At 42.3% G+C, this 15,420-nt stretch overlaps 1 non-coding gene across 1 annotated transcript; it reads right to left on the reverse strand.

Moving 5' to 3' along the window:
* Window positions 1-2,238: 2,238 nt before the first annotated feature.
* Window positions 2,239-2,368, reverse strand: LOC146893745 (small nucleolar RNA SNORA76). The gene has a single exon (XR_015002909.1). It is a non-coding gene; the product is annotated as a small nucleolar RNA SNORA76 (small nucleolar RNA).
* Window positions 2,369-15,420: the final 13,052 nt, after the last annotated feature.

The following is a 15,420-nucleotide window of genomic DNA, read 5'->3' on the forward strand; positions in this document are numbered from 1 at the left end:
AATTTCTTAAATAAGAGCAGAAATACACATATAAAGTGTAGCAAATTGATATTACATTCATATCAATATACCAAAGTATATACTAATGTATAGTATTCATCTCTATATCACATACCCTTTATTTTTTTTAAGAAATTGACTGTGAGGGCTGCCCGGGAGATGGCTCAGTGGTTAAGAGCATAGCTTGCTCTTCCAAAGGTCCTGAGTTCAATTCCCAGCAACCACATGGTGGTTCACAACCATCTGTAATGAGGTCTGGTGCCCTCTTCTGGCCTGCAGACATACAGACAGAATGTTGTATACATAATAATAAAATAAATAAAAATTTAAAAAAAAATCAGTTGGGTGGTGGTCTTGCATGTCTTTAATCCCAGCACTCGGGAGGCAGACAGGCGGATCCCTGTGAGTTTGAGGCCAGCTTGATCTATAAGAGCTAGTTTCAGGACAGTTAGGACTGTTCACAGATAAACCCTGTCTTGGAAAAAAAAAAAAGAAATTGACTGTGACCATTTAACCATGTATACCCAATCCCTTTTAAATGAAAAAAATCTTTCTAAACAATCATTTTTGGAATTTGGGTGTAGTTTTCTTCAAACTGTTTCCTGCTTTTTGCTGGGTAAAATATTTGGGGGATTCATGGAGACCTTTCCGGGGGTCTTGCTGCATCAAAGCACATTAGCCTGGAAGAAATCCACAGGTTCCCATCCTCTGTGTAAACAAAAGCAGAGCCTCTTTTTCCAAAGTAACATATCCTTAGACTCAAATTTTGAAGTCAAGATACCTTTAAAATATATATGTTGATTTAGCTTAGCAGTTTGTACGATGAAATGCCTCTCTGTAGTTAGCTCATTAACAATCAAAATTCCAAAGAGAACACAATAGTATACATAATCCAGATGCTTTGTTTATTTTCAATCTTTTTGTGGCTTCTTTTCACTCTATTACCTTTTAATATTTATTACCTTTACTCTTTTAATCTATGACTGTATTCTTTCTTCTCTCTCTCTCTTAAGTCCATGTACATTTATCCAACATTGTGACCCATTCAGAGGTCTTTTTCTTCTGAATCTGTCTTATTGTGTATCTGAAATCATTTTCTGACCAGGAGCACCTTATTTCAAATGTTAAGTGGGTGTGCCTTAGCAGTAACAGCCCTCTATAGACCATGACCACAATCCCAGCTCTAGGGACGCAGCAGGTCTATGTCTCCACTGAGCAACTAGTAGCATGCTGCTCACAGACCCCGTTTATGTGCAGGATCTTCCCAAAGAGTCAAAGTTATTGGTGCTTCCAGCATGAACAAGGAAGAAATCTCTTAAAGAAGCCATGCAGTTGCTTGCTGATAATGCTTAGTCAGGAACCCTTCTTCTTAAAGAAGTCGCACCTCTGTCCCTCACCAGCAAACAGAGTGAAAAAAATGTGTTTGCCAAGAAATTGTGCTTTGCTTCTATTTCTGAAGGTCTAGAAGCCCTCTTGTTTTAAGCCTATTTAGGTCTTACATAGGTGCCATTATGTAATCAGAGACTGTTGATTAGTTTCCCAGCCACCCATACCCAAATAATCACACAGAAACTATATTAATTAAAACACTGTTTGGCCAATAGCTCAGGCATATTCTTAAGTTGTTTTTAATATCTTATTAACCCATTTCTATCATTGTATATATTACCACAAGGTTCATGGTTTGTTACCTCTTGTTTCTTGGGCAGCTACACAGTGTCTGCCTCCTTTGGCAGCTACATTGCATCTCTTTGACTCTTCCTACTCTTCCTATATATCTCTGTTCAGATTTCCCACATAGCTTTGCTCTTCTAAGCTATTGGCCAAAACAACTCTATTCATCAACAATAAAAGCATCACATATACAAAAGGATATCCCAAATCACAAACAGGGCAGAAATGTGGAGACAGGAATTTATGTCGAGGCCATGGAGGGGTGCTGCTTACTGGCTTGGTCCACATGACTTGCTCAACCTGCCTTCAAGGTTTTACTAAACAGGTCAACACTGTACCTATACTCCAGAATTTCTGTTCTTGCACCTCCAGCAGCAAGTCAGTTCCAATCAATGCCAGCCACTACAGGCCTAATCCCAAGTCCTCCCTTCACCTCTAACATATCACAGACCATACAACAAAGAATGGTTAGTATCTTGAGCAAGGACAACAAACCAAGCATGTGGGCTTTGGTGTCTGGGCTGAAAACTGCCTGCCTCTCACCCCACAAAGTCAGGCTCTAACACATGTAACTAGTGGTCAAAAGGACCGCCCGTGATAGCCAGGCTGCCCTAGTTAAGCTTGAACACTTGTGCCGTTGTTGAGCTAATGCCCAGAAACACAAGCAGGCACAATGGGAGCTCAAAGGCAGTGCATCCCCCAAAGATTTTATATTGTGTGTATGCATTAGTCTTTGTGTGTGCGTGTCTGTGTGCGCACATGTGTACACAAGTGCACATGCACATATGTATAGGTGTTTGTGGCACCTAGAAGTCGGTATCAGAAGTGTTCCTCTCTCACTCTCCGCCTTGTTTTTGAGACGAGCTCTCTGTCTGAGCTTGACTGACTCACAAGCCCCAAGGATTCCCCCTACAAACACCTTCCCAGCACTGGAGAGATAAACACACACTGTCAAGCCCAAATTTTTATGTGAGTGCTGAGCGTCCAAATTCCAGTATCCATGCTTGTGAGACAAGCACTTTCCCAACTGAGTTATTTCTTCAACCATGCCAAAGACTGTTTGACATGGCATATAAGACTGGTTGTGGGATTGTGTTTTGGTTTGAATATGAATATTCCTTTTTCCCCATAAGCTGAGATATTTGATCACTTGGTCCCTAGCTGGTGTCACTGCCTTGGGAGACTGTGAGACCATTGAGATTTGGGACTGACTGACAAAGGGGCCGGGGGAAGTGAGTCTTGAGAGCTGTTCCCACTTCCAGTTCCAGCCAGTTTTCTCCACCACAGAGTCCTCTGTCACAAGATGTGCTCTGCTAAATCTCATACTTGTAAGAACAGGATGACATGTTCTTATTGCTAACACTTCCCAGGTGTGCTGGACTGAGCCCTTCTGATGCTGTGAGTCCAGACATAAGCCCTTCGTCCCTGTAAACTGTTTCTGTCGGATTGCCACAGCAATAAGATAGCACTGAGATAAGTAATACAGAGTCATACTTTTAGGGTGAGTAATTTTTAATTAGAACCCCTGACATCAAATAAACTAAATAACTGTTTTTGAGTGTCTTAGATTCACTGATGGGGAAGGAAAGGAGGTTTGGTGTCATGGAAATGTCATGGAAATGACACCAATCTTTAGCTGTTTTTGTCTTTTCTCTTTGCAACCTGACAACTCAAAAGAATAGTTTATATAATGTACTCGGTGGGAAACCCAGTAAACAGCTAAGTTCTAGAGAAAAATCAGCTGTGATGACAATTATTATGATAATTGCCCTCCTCAGCTCAGCGCTGAGCCATTTGATCTTTGTGAACCTCAGGATTTCTGCTGACAATAGAAGCAAATAATAATGCCTTCATGACTGTTTCACGGAGCTACCAATGAAAGTCTCACAAGGTGGCATCTGACTTGTGAACCATGTCAGCACTGTGCTATTGGGTATTTTTGTACAATTGCCTATTCTGTAGGATAAAAACCATTAAATGTCAACACTAACACACCTACTACTGTCCTGAGGCAGACACTTTTGTGGATTAGATTGTTTCATTCTTTTAACTCTATAATAAGATAGTTCCTTTTTTCTTGTTTCTCCAATGAGAAAACAGGCAGGGGTTATTTAAGTGTCTTGTCCCGGCAGAACCTGACCTGGTTAGTAGTAGAATTAAGATTCAAACCGAGCAAAATGGATTATAAATAGTACTGTGCTTTATGGCTGTGTCTCAAGAAACCTAGGAAATACACTTCCACTGGCACTCAGTGACAAACAGCTCTTTGCTGAGGCTTCGGCCCCATTCCCTGCTGCCACCTTGGTCCTCCTCTTCCCTGCTCCCACCTTGGTCCTCCTCTTCCCTGCTCCCACCTTGGTCCTCCTCTTCCCTGCTCCCACCTTGGTCCTCCTCTTCCCTGCTCCCACCTTGGTCCTCCTCTTCCCTGCTCCCACCTTGGTCCTCCTCTTTCATCTGCTATTTCCAAATACCTTGAATATAGTAACTGTCTATGTTGCCTTAATTCTTCCTCCTTAATAGCAGCAGTCGGTAGAAGCTCCAACTGGAGCTCTCTCCATAAATGTTTCTATCAATGATTAACCACAATTATAATTATCAATAATGGAAAATGAGTATGTGTTCATTAATAATCTGGACTAACTGAAAAATATCAGTTTTGTCAATGAGAATTGATTGAGATTGAGCCAAACTGGGACTCAATAAAAGTGGTGTCTTTAAAGGCACTATAAAGGCAGTGTCTTGCCTGTGCATCTGTTTGCTTGTTTGTTTTTCCCCCAAATAGAGGGAAGTCAGTAGGATTGAGACTAGAATCCTAAAATTCCCTTCATTGCCACCATGCTAACTCTTGTACTAGGCCCTGCCCCTTCAAGACCCTACTATCTCCCAAGAACATCAATCACATGGTTTTCGGAGGGTGTTTAAGATGAAAACAGCTGGAACAGGGATGGTTCAGTGGGTAAAAGGTGCTTGCTGTGCAAACTCTGAAATCTGAGTTCAGTCCCCAGAATCCACAAAAAGGGTGGGGTAGAGAAAAGGCCCCCAGACTTGTCTTCTGATCCCCCACCATATGCACACTCATAAACACACATACACAAGCATTAATAAATAATAAATTTTAAAAATTTGAAGGTCAAAACTATACATTTGCCAAGGACACAGTTCCATATGGAGCAGGCAGGCTTTGGGATGAGGAAATGATTAGTCTTATCTAGGAACCTGTTCACATCAAACAAATGAGAAATCACGTATTGGGGGAAATAGGATCTTGCTGCCAAAAAGGAATTTAAGATATGAATAAGAAAAAGCTGAGAAGAAAATTGAGAAAACAGACTGAAATTGGAGGCAAACATGTGGATATGTACACATACATATCATATATACAAATAGAAACAGTGGTGTGTGTGTGTGCGTATATGTGGATATTAATGTAACCTTGCTCAAGCAACTAAGAAAACCTATATATTATGGCATCCCCTGAGGGATGTGTACGCCAAACACTTGGATCCCAGTGCTCCAGAAAGAAGCAGATGTCCCTAGAGTAAATTGATCCCATGTATATAACAAATGAAACTCAAAGTGCGCCTACAGTGACTTTTTATGTCAGACAGAATTGTAAGCAGAATTACGGGGACAGATGAGGGAGCCATAGGGATTAGCATAAAAGTCTCCCATGGCCCAGCCTGAGAACAGTTAAGGATTAAGATCAGCAATGGCAGTAACCAATTACAACACGCAATAAAAGAACAGTCTAAAAAGAGGAGAAAAGAAATAAATAAATGGAGAAGAGGGAAACATTTTCATACTGATGATTAACTAAGTAATGTACAAAAAAAAAAAAAACAGAACAAAACCAGAAATCAGGAAAGAGAAAACAAGCTGTACAAGCTGTCCCCAGGAGACCAATCAAGACAGAAGCCGGCCACTGAAGCCCAAGTCGGTGAGCAAAGACAAATACGATCTCAGACAAACCTACTTGTTCTTTGAAAATTTTGCAAGAAATTATATGACCTTTCAACAAAGAAACTGTAAGGAGTGGGTCTGACTGGTGATTAACATATGCTTATTGAAAGGAGAGAAGAAGGTTAGAGATGAAAATGCAATACAGAGATTAAAAGAATTTAGGGAAAAGGAAATTTGAGTAAGTTACCAGGAACAGAATCAGAAACTATACAAAATGGCCCCATAATTAGATAAAATTCAAATGTACGCATATAATTTTATGTTCTCAGGAAATGAACCTATCACATTTACAGATATTATATTTTATTGCAAGGAAGAAAGAATGACTTTTTTGGCCTTGAGGAGAATGTTATAAAAGCTTTGAAAAGGTTAACAATATGTATATCTATATCTATATATATATACATTGTTATATATATGTATATGTATAAATTGTGATATATATGTGTGTGTATGTATCTGTATTTAAAGATGACAGATCTAATTTAATTCACACAGACTCTCAAACACAGATCAAGCTAAGGACTTAGGTACAAAGGTACAAAGTATCGCACGAAGAGAACACGCTGAGCAAGAGATGCGAGCAGAGAGCAGGAGCCTGAGGGTGGAGCACAGGCAGGAGGCGGTGGACCAGCTTTCCATCCACCCCGTGACAAAATGCCTGAGATGCATGAACAGAAAGGAGGATTTGTCCTGCTCGGGCCCTGGGTTCAGCTTTTGTAACTCGAGTTCTTTTGGCTTCGCTGGACCCGACACAAAGCTAAGCAGCAAAGAGCGAAGCCAGTGGTTCATGGTACCCAATGACCTTCCGCCTCCAGGCCGTGCTTCCTTAAAGCCCATTCAGTAGAAAACTCCTCAGTGAATTCATCCATTGAAGCGGGTGAGCTCACGGTCGAATCACTTCTTCATAACACCACAAAGCTTTCAGCACTGGAGTCTTTGGGGGAACACCCTTGTTCAGAGCCTAGCAGTTGCTAAGCTCCTCTGCCTTCTCATAAGATGCATGGGAAGTCGCTCAAACATCATTTTGGCAATATCTACATTGATAGTGTGGGGCTTGCGTCTAATTGTGAGAACACTTGGAAGGCCCAGAGCTCAGGATCGTTCTCTTGGTTTTTGGTTTTTATTCTCAAAAACGGTCAAGCCCAGAAGAGGCAGATAACAGATAGGGGTTGTCCATATGGAGAGTCTTAGCATGTAAGGCAGCTCTGTGCCACACGTTTTCCTATTAGAACACTGAATCAAAAGCAGGAAGGACACTGTTGGAAAATTGGTGACTGTGTCGTACCATCAAACATTTATTTGGATAACTGTAAGTTGTTTGTAACCAGGGCTATCGTTATATTTAGCTACACTGGCCATATCTAGGTACGATGGAATGCCGTTTTATTTAACCTGTTCTTGGGAGGCCTGGAAACAGATGAATCATGCAGGAGACTAGGAGAGAAAGCACCATGCTGAGGTGATGAGGTGGCAGCCGGGGGAGGGTTGGGGTGGGCTGCAGAGGCTTCAGCTGCTTTCATAGCGCATTCTGTTGCTGAAATTGTCTCAGAGCAAGCTGACTGAAAGAGAAAAAGTCTTTATTGATAGACTTGAAACAGTCTGAGGAAACACCAACAAACCCCTGCTGGTAGTGAACTGCCGCTGGCAATCGTTGAACAAATTCTTTGCTGCTGCTTGTGAAGGGCAGTGCAGAGACGCAGACGTCCAGCCACAGGAAGCAACCGGGTTAGCGTCCGTTGTCTGTGTTTACCTAAAAACATAAGCCTCTACCTTCGAGTCAAATAGTGTGTCTGGTTCTAAAAGACGATGCAAAAATGATAATTATCGTCTTTGGAAACCCTTTTCCGAAGTGAGCACTGTTCTCATAGGAAGCCGTTTACAGACACCATCTGAAAACATAGAAACTAGTGGCATGGAACACACATGAGATATCTCAACACAAAACCATCCTGAAATGCAGACATAACAAGTGAAACCACCATTAAAATACAAACTATGAGGCCATCCCCTCCAATAGCAATGTTTATTTATCTACCCTGGGCTCTTTAGATGATCTGTCTCTTCCTGCTTCATTTGTTGGCAATGATACAGTAGTTGGATAATTATTTCAAATTATATTAACTTACTAATTTACTCATCCATCCTTTCATTCAACAAGATGTCGGTCGTTGCTATTATCTTCTGAAGGAACATAATAAAACTATACTATCGCAAAGTACGCCATTCTGCCATGTTGGTTTCCTAGGGAAGGGGCCTTTCTGCTCTTTTAACCGCCTATGCATCCCAAGTCCTTGCTTCATTGCAGCCACATAGCTTTCTGCTCTATATTCAAGGCAGTGTGAACTTGCAAGTGGCCAACTCTGACACATTCCTTATTAATCCTAGACTTCACCGCTCTTTATGGCTGTTTGCACACTTGGGGTGGAACTATGGATCTGATTTCTGGTCACAGGTAGAAGGATGGGAAGATTAATGCACTCATAGTTATTGCTAGGAATTTTTCCAAGCCATCTTCTGTGTTCTCTCTCTCTCTCTCTCTCTCTCTCTATATATATATATATATATATATATATGTGTGTGTGTGTGTGTGTGTGTGTGTATTATATATGTGTGTGCAGATATATGTATATATACATATATGCAAATATATGTGTATATATACGTGTGTGTGTGTGTGTATGTATGATCACTATCTCTCTCTCAATGGGATAAAAGTTTATGTCATTCAAAATTCACACATTGGGGTTTGGAAATTGGCAATCATGATGGTGAATCAAGAATGAGACTGGCATCTTCATAATAAGAACACCAGAGAGTCCTCCCATCCTCTACGGGTCTGAAATCAAGTCATCAGTCTACATTCCCGATTTGGAGTTCCAGTCTCTGTAACTGAGGAATACACTTTATTTACCAGTCACCAGAGCTCTGTGCCCCTTTAGAGCAGCCCACACAGATGAACCTGCTGAAGGCAGGCCACGACAGACCAAAGATGGCCTTATGGAACCGGCAGGTGTGGTGGTACCAGAATAAGCAAGCTTTCTTTTTATTTGCTGCTATTGCTGACTCTTCAAATAAGGAAAGATAGGTTGACACCAAGTCATTGGGGATGCCACTTAAAAGTGTCATTCCCTCTTAGAGAAGAGCAGTTGATAACCGTGTGAGTCATGTGTATGTTATTCCACCCTTATAATTTTCATTTCACTTCATCTTATATTATTGAAATTCACATCATAAACTGAAGCTGATTTAGAGACATGCACAAGGGCCTAGGGGGCTGTGATTTAGGCAGACTTTCTAAATGGTCGCTTGTCCTGTTAGGACAGAGTTTGTGAATATTTAACCAGGGTTAGGTTTCCATAAAGTGATGAAGAATATGATCCACGGCCCCTTTTTCCCCCGACCCCTTCTAAAACCCCTGGCGACCCCGAGCATCATACCAAAAGGATCATCTGTATTTTCAAAGTGTATTAACCCCAGTCAGCTAAGACTGTGGTATAGTAAGTGTGAGCCGTGTCAGTTTGAGTGGAATGTGTTTACATGGTTCACACTCCTTTTATGTTTGCTGTCCCGGTGGAGAAACAGCTTGTAAAAACGTCTTCACCATCTCCAGCTAGACAGTGGCCATGGTGAAATTGCAAGGACAGTCAGTTCAAGCAATGAGTGCTCTATATGACTCTTGAGCTGCATCTATGCAGTGATTAACTTTTTAAAAAGGTCCTAAGGTGTACAGACAGACTTAACCTGCAAAAATGCTTCCAAAATGGCACCCAAAATGCTATGCTGCATCGGGTTCTCATCCATACTGTGTCAAAACTCAGGCTCTTTCCTGTCAATCACATACTCAATAATAAAGCACTTTATTTGAATATCAGGCAACTTTTTGGTTTTCTTTATGAAAATAGCATAATAAAATTCGATAGCAACGTTTCCCAAGAAGTTTATAAACACTTTGAAAACAATAAAAAGTTGCAGACATCTGGTTTAGTCTTGCATAAAACTTGGCTTCAGTTGGGCGGTGGTGGCACATGCCTTTAATCCCAACACTCAGGAGGCAGAGGCAGGCAGATCTCTGTGAGTTCGAGACCAGCCTGGTCTACAAGAGCTAGTTCCAGGACAGGCTCCAAAGCCACAGAGACATCCTGTCTCGGAAAAAACAAACAATCAAAAAAAAAAACACACAACAAAAAAAAACCCTTGGCTTTTTTGTCATTCAAGTTTCTTTATTAGATATCTGAGAACAAGTTAAAATATAAATTAATTGAATATAAAATGAAAGCAATACGTATGAGACTGAGATAAACTGAAATTGTTACCATTGAGAGGATGACTATGAAGTCCTTTTCAGATCCACAAAGGCAGCAATGCACTGAGAGGCAGAGACACATCTTCCCTCGGCACCGACTAGCACCCTCACAGGTTGTCTGAACCCTAAGCAGGGAGGAAGAATCCTTAGGAAAGAACCCCTGCTTTTCTCAAAACTATAGCAATAAGCCGATATAATGAGGACAGCGACACCTAACTAGGTAATTATGTAAAGTATCTCAGGTGGACCCCTGCACAGGGAAGATGTTCAGCTTGTGGGCTTCAAACATCCAGGGAGTCCTTTTCCGAATCTGATGTCATGACTGAATGAATTGTCCCTCTGGCCTTCCCATGTGGAAATCCTCACCCTACGGACTCCTGGGGCTACATTTGGAAGAACTTCACACAGATAGTTCAGTTAAAATGGGATTGTGCGAGGAGGGTGTGATCCAGTGTGACATCTGTCCTCTCCAGGAGAGGAAGGACACACAGAGCAGGACAGAAGGAAGACCATATGACAACCACAGGAGGATCCACCTGCAAGCCAAGAAGACTCTGATGCATGACCATGCCTCTACCATGAACTTCTAGACTTCTAGACTTACCTTTAAGTGTGATTAACACTTCTAGAATGTTAACTTCTAACATTTCTGTTTAAGTCACCCAGTCTGTGGTATTTCTCTATGACAGCCATGGCAGACATAATTCAACAGAAGTCCAAAATTTTTATGTGATGTTTGTAGTAACAAGTCATAAGACTGGAAAGAAATATCTCCACTATTCGTGGTAAAAATCAGATGTCAGTCAACAGTGCTGAACCAAGGACCAGCTGTTCTATTCTAGGTATAAATCAAAGAGTATTGATTTAATAAAGTAAATTAAAGCTTATTGCATATGGAAATCACTTTAAAATATTATTTTATGCTTTTATATTTGAGAAATTTTTATTTTATGCTTTATTTTCAATAAAATTTTATTTTTATTATTTTATCTTTTTAATATATATACATATATATATTAACATACTGATAAAGTTTCTCCTCCCTCCTCTCCTCCCAATCCCTCCCCCATCTCCCATCCATCTCTTCCTCCTCCGTTTCTCTTCATAAAAGAGCAGGCCTCCCATGGATATCAACCAGCCAAGGTATATAAAGTTGAGTGAGACTAGGCACCTCCTCTCTTATTAAGTCTGGATGAGTCAACCAGTTAGGAGGAAAAGTCCCTAAAGCAAGCAACAGAGTCAGAGATACCCCTGTTCCCACTGTTAGGAGTGACACAAGAAGATCAAGATCAATAACTGTATCATACATGCAGATGGCCTAAGATGGCTAGTCCAGTACCATGCAGGCTCCCTGATTGTTGGTTCCGTCTCTGTAAGACCCTACGAACAAGGTTAGTTGATTCTGTGGGTTTTCTTGTTGTGTCTTTGACCCCTCTGGCTCCTACAATCCTTCCTCCCCTTCTCCCACAGGATTCCCCAAGCTCCACCTATTGTTTGACTGTGAATCTCTGCATCTGCTTGCTGAAGCCCCTCTGACAACAATTGGGCAGACAATGATCTATGAATGTAATAGGATATCATTAGGAATCATTTCATTGTGTTGTGGGATGTTACTTTAACTATGTAAAGATGTGTTGCTCTTTTGCCTTGCCTGCCTAAAGCACCTGATTGGTCTAATAAAAAGCTGAGCAGCCAATAGCAAGGCAGTAGAAGGATAGGCAGGGCTGGCAGGCAGAAAGAGTAAGTAGGAGAAGGAATCTAGACTCCAGAGAAAAGAAGGGAGAAGAAAGTGAGGGAGAAAGAGGAGATGTCCAGGGTGAGGGAGCTACCAGTCAGCCAGACATGGAGTAGGACAAACAGAACGGAAGACAGATAAAAAGTCCCAAGGCAAGAGAAACAGGCTAATTTAAGTTATAAGAGCTAGTATGGCAAGCATAAGATAAGACCAAGCATTCATAACTAATAAAAAGTCTCTGTATCATGATTTGGGGGCTGATGGTCCAAGAAAGCCTGCTACATCATCAACCTTTTTTTTTCTGCCAGTCATGTTTGGTTCTGTCCTAGACCTGTGGACCATCTAGTTTCTGGGTCACTATTTTCTTTTTTTATTGAGAAAAAAATGTCCACTCCCACAACCCCTCCCAGACCCTCCCTATTCTCCATCCACACAACTCCACACCTTTTCTTCCTCTCTCTCTATACAGAAAGCAAACAGACCAAAGGGGGGAGCATAATAGCAATAATAATGATGATAATAATGAAACACACAAGCATAAAACCCATAAAACACAAGATCAAAAATTATAATATACAGAAAAAAATCAGTAAGGAAACAATGCCCAAACAAGGCGATATGAGACAAAGCACCTATCAGTTTGCTTTGTGTTGGTCATCTGCTGCTGGACATGGGGCCTGCCTTTAAGTGTGATTAGCATACCCAGTGAAATTGCATTCGAGAAAACTAATTTTTCTTTGCAACTGGATGTCAACTGGAGATAACTTCTTTGTTAGGGCTAGGAGAGTGTGCCCATGCCCCCCTCTCAGCACTGAGACCCCCTCGTGCATGCTGCCACAGTTCATATGTGTCTCAGTCCTGTTGTGTCTGGAAGACACTGTTTCCTTGATGTTATCCATCCCTTGGCTCTTACGATCTTTCTGCCTCCTCTTCTGCATAGATCCTTGAGGGCAGGGGTTTGATGAAGGCACAGCATTTAGGACTGAGTGCTTTGATTTCTCTCACTCTCTGCACATTGCCCAGTTGTGGTTCTCTGGGCTTGTTCCCATCTACTGCAAGAAGCAGCTTCTCAGATGATGGACAAGCGAGACACTGATCTGTATGTACAGCAGAATGTTGCTAGGAATTATTTTATTGCTATATTAACTTAGCAGAACAATACTGTTCTTGTAACATCTAAGTCCTCTAATTTCACGTGTCTATATGAGAGCAAGGCCCTCGCCTGATTGCAAAGCTCCATGATTCATGCTCAGATCCATCACCCATGAGGCCAGAGATGCTGATCTGGGGTCACACATACTCCAAGGTTAGATCATCAGTCACAGCGAGTCAAACTGATTAAGTAGTCCAGGGCAGCTCTGTTTTCATTGAACAGATAGATTAGCCTGCATCCCAGGGGCATCGCAAGCGTCCTCCCTGTGGTTGTGAGCAGCTTCCAAGCACCAATGCTGAGGACACCCAGCTCCCTGAAACCATTTTAAGTGGAAGGAGAGTGAGTGGTGTTTATTGTGAGTGGCCTCCTTGCTGTTGCCCTTAGGGCTGTCATGGGACTTGGAGAGAAATAAATGTTTCATGAGCTCATGCCCTCTCTATTTCCAAAGAGATGATGTAGGGCAAGCGTCAAACCCTAGAAATCCTAAAATAGTTGTAGAGAGAGGAAGGCCAAATTAAGATTCAAAAGTGGATTGTTTCACCATGAAAATAGTGGAGAGAGGAGTTCATGGAAGTTTCTTTCATTGAAGCTTTTAGAAGGAAACACCATGGCAAGGACAACAGTGTTGAGTGAGGGGCTGGGGGCAGACCTTCCTTCCCAGAACAAAGCTTAAGTTCTGTTGTCTGGTAACTCCACGGGCAATGGTGTCCCCTTACCTGGAGATGTTTGTTCCCCGGGTCATCTGAAAACACAAGAAGGTGTTCCACGTGGTACTCAGACCCAGCCATCAGCTAAGCCGAGGCTGCTTTGGTTCAGAACCTGCTGCATTTTCACCTAAGCCGGAGTGAACCACCTTTTCTTCTAGTGTTTGTGACCTGATTATCATAAATGTGGACGGCCTTGAAATTCCACAGTTTTTCAAAGCACTTTAACCAGAAGCATTGCGGTAACACACCAACGAGAGCGTTCATGTTCTCCGGGGAGATGGTTCTGGTTTCATTATTACTGTGGAGTGAGGTTAGGGTACTGGTCTGCTGTTTATTTACTGCGGACTGTTTTGTAAGCAAATTAAAACCACAGTCTTAGGAGGATGCTGGCCGCCTGGAAGATACACACCAGTCTTGTGCTTTCCAGCTTCATGAACCTGGGCCTCAGTTCTCCTAATGATATGTGGTAATACTAATGCATGAACCATATCACAAATGGTAGGCATTATAAATGAATAACGCATCAGGAGATGTATAAGGGAACAGCCATAGAAGCATTCTTTCTTTGTAATAGCATAAGAGCTCAGGACATCCTTCAGGGCTGGGGCGAGGGCTCAGGACATCCTTCAGGGCTGGGGCGAGGGCTCAGGACATACTTCAGGGCTGGGGCGAGGGCTCAGCAGTTAAGAGTGCTCACTGCTGTTACAGGACCTGAACTTGGTCCCAGCACTCATACGGGGTGGCTCATAATCAGTTACAATTTCCGATCCAGGGGACCCAATGCCTCTGACATCCATGGGCACCTGTGCTCCCACACACACAAATGAATACACGTGATTAAAAATAAACATTTTAAATCATTTTAAAAGAAATTATTTCAGTTGGCCATTATGCAGACTCATCCAACACAAAGCCTATTTTATGGGAAAGTGTTGAATATTCCATCCCATATAATGTACTAGGTATCAAAAATGCTGGCTACAGGACTGCAGGGATGGCTCGGGGGTTAGAGCACTGGCTGCTTGTCCAGAGGACCTGGGTTCAATCCCCAGCATGGCAGCTCATACCTGTCTATAACTCCAGTTCCGAGGTTCTGACACCTTCACACAGATATACATGCAGGTAAAACACCAACGAATGTAAAATAAAAATAAATTGTGAAAAAGTTTTAATTAGACAAATTTTTAAAATAAATCTTTTTTTAAACGATGGCTACATTGTGTGGTGTAGAAAATCAGCTGTTTGTCCTCCTCACCATCGCACGGCTGATTGGGGTGATTCACTACGGCCGTCCCAAATCTCTGACGTGTGCTGCCCCGTACGTTGCTGTCACAGAGAAGGATGGGAGTGCAGCCCTGGCGACAGAGCCCTCCTGAACACAACACACACTGCGTCTCTCCACTGCGCAGCCAAACCAAGTTGGACAGCAGCACTCCGGTGAGCCACGTCAACTTGGTTGTCTCTATCTCCTTCTCTTGGCTTCACCTTTGGCCCCGGCATTCAGTCTCATCTTTAAGGTTTATTTCCAAACAGAGTCTCTGTTGGTTTTCCCGCTAACCGGCTTTTAGTAGTGCTGTGTCACAGTGCAGAGGCTCAGTAAGTGGGCTCGATGCCCCATGGCTGATGGACAGACTTCTGTTGTTGGCAGTCATGTCCTCTCCTGTCTATCTACAGCGCAAAGTTTCACTGAGGGTTTGCTATACCAGAGTTCAGAACGGGAAACACCTCTGCTCCTCGGGGACCTGTGCTTCCTGGGCTCCTGTACCCCACACGTGGAATTGTTCACAGGACTTTCTCCACAGACTACTTCTGAAATCCCGTGGGCATCCTTTCAAAGGAACATGCAAACCCCATTGAGGCTGGACCCTGACATCTCTCCACGTTC

The sequence above is a fragment of the Myodes glareolus genome, chromosome 8, assembly GCF_982192425.1.
Source record: "Myodes glareolus chromosome 8, mMyoGla1.1, whole genome shotgun sequence".
In the NCBI taxonomy this organism is placed as follows: domain Eukaryota; kingdom Metazoa; phylum Chordata; class Mammalia; order Rodentia; family Cricetidae; genus Myodes; species Myodes glareolus.